The sequence below is a fragment of the Papaver somniferum genome, chromosome 7, assembly GCF_003573695.1.
Source record: "Papaver somniferum cultivar HN1 chromosome 7, ASM357369v1, whole genome shotgun sequence".
In the NCBI taxonomy this organism is placed as follows: Eukaryota; Viridiplantae; Streptophyta; class Magnoliopsida; order Ranunculales; family Papaveraceae; genus Papaver; species Papaver somniferum.
Genome location: NC_039364.1, coordinates 143,778,263 through 143,780,294, shown reverse-complemented (window position 1 = coordinate 143,780,294; position 2,032 = coordinate 143,778,263). Strand labels below are relative to the sequence as shown.

The 2,032-nt window shown below is 39.6% G+C and overlaps 1 pseudogene; it reads right to left on the bottom strand.

Annotated features, from left to right (window-relative positions):
* Nucleotides 1-1,398: 1,398 nt before the first annotated feature.
* LOC113300767 lies at nucleotides 1,399-1,498 on the bottom strand (annotated as a pseudogene).
* Nucleotides 1,499-2,032: the final 534 nt, after the last annotated feature.

Genomic DNA, 2,032 nt, shown 5'->3' with positions numbered 1-2,032 from the left:
CATAAAGACCTGGAGCTAAAGATTAAAGCAAAAAGAACAGAAAAGAAGACAATTTTATTTTAGGGTTTGTTTATTTAAAAAAAAAAACTGTAATAGGGTTTATTATTTTGTAATTTTTCTTTTCTTTTTGGACTTTTGGAATTTCGGACATCATTTTTTTTATTACCCTACGGAAGGGTACTTTAAATATAAACTGTTTGTAGAGAAGGAGGACAATTACGATATTGTCTCTGCACCTTGGGTTCGTACACTTGACATTGGAGTCAGTGGCCCGAGTCGACTACAACCGATTCATCCCCCGTCTGGAACGAGAGGTAAGATTCTAAACACTCGTGAATCCCCTGTCAGCGAGTTACTGGACTCCTTCGTATGCATATATGTTGAGGACTGAATACAGACATTTATTTTTCTAGTAAAGGGAAAGGCCTGGCCATACGAGATAAGGGTTCGGATTTCATCACCGTTCTCTTCTTGCCCGATTTAGGAACACGTAACCTACGCGAAGCTAAGCCTATAATTTTGAATAGAACGAGATCGATAGGGTAACGAGCTTAACAGGAAAGTCATTCGAAAAATATTGGTTACTCTTTTAAGCATACTTCGAAGTTGTAAGTTGAATGCGTGACTGCGCCACCTTGTAATATCGGTGAGGCCTTGGGTATCAAAGCTCCACCGAGCTTCCCTCGCCTCTATTCAACTTACTTTAACTCGGATTGATTCCAGAGGGGTTTGCTTAAATTGTAACGAATTCCCTTTCGAAGGATTAGAAGCTGGTCTAGAAACAATCTAAGTGGAGCCATCATGCTTTTTGTTTGCTAGAAATCAATAGGTTTGATTTGGTTGAGTCATCCTGTGTTTGTTACCCTTCCTTTTTTTGTTTGATGCCTGAACGTAAAAGAGACGCCTAGGTAGATTTTTAAAGAGAAACCTAGTAGTTCGAAGCGTCTCGATTACCTTAATCTAGAAAGTCCGACTTTTGAAGAGTCTGTTTTTGAACGTCCGCTTGAGGAGAGAATCCTATTTCCGATAGCCAGAAATGGCAACTTTGAAAGCTTTGTTGAATCCAACTAGGACTACTCGTCCTTCGTGTATTAAGTTAGCTGAAACGGAGGCACCCTATGAACTGAAACCTGGGACCTTACAGATGCTCCCAATCTTTTTAGGGAAAGAAAATGAAAACCCTTATTACCATGTTAGGGATTTTGAGGAAATTTGTAGTACTCTAAGAATTAGAGGCTTAGATGATGATGCTTTGAAACTTAGGTTATTCCCATTTTCCCTGAAAGATAAGGCCAAGTCGTGGCTATAGTTTGGACTCCGAGTCAATTGAGACATATGAACAACTTACATCTGCCTTTTTCAATAAGTTTTTCCCTAGGCACAAAACATCGTCTATTAGGACGCAAATATGCACATTTTCACAACAAGAGGGAGAATCTTTATATAGGTATTTGGAAAGGTTCAATGATTTATTATCCCAGTGTCCTCATCATGGTTTAGAAAAGGTTAGGCTAGTTCAGATCCTTTATGAGGGTTTAGATTATTCCACAACGACCATGGTTGAGTCTCTATGCACTGGTGGATTTGAAAACCAAACTGTTGATGCGGCGATGGAATTTTTTAATGAAATCGCCGAAAAAACCCAGCAATGGGAAAATAGTAGGGCACCCCAGAAAACAATTTTTTAAGTAGAGGAAACGTTAATAGGGTAGAAGGAGGCTATGAATCAGATGCCAAAATTGCTGCTATAGCAAAAAGGTTAGAAGCCTTAGAAGTGGGCCAGACTAGTGGTAGAGTGGAGCCTTTTTGGGAAGGCCAGAATATTGAAGAGCAAGCCAATGCTCTTTATAATAACACTAGATTTGATAACCGTCAAAAGATTGACCCATATTCAGAAACCTATAATCCTGGTTGGAGAAACCATCCGAACCTTTCGTGGTCTAAGGGCCAAAGTCAAGGTCAGTTTAGTAATTCTAATGCTCCCCCAGGTTTTGGCTATACTAAGAATCCTTCAGGACTAGCTCAGTTTCAG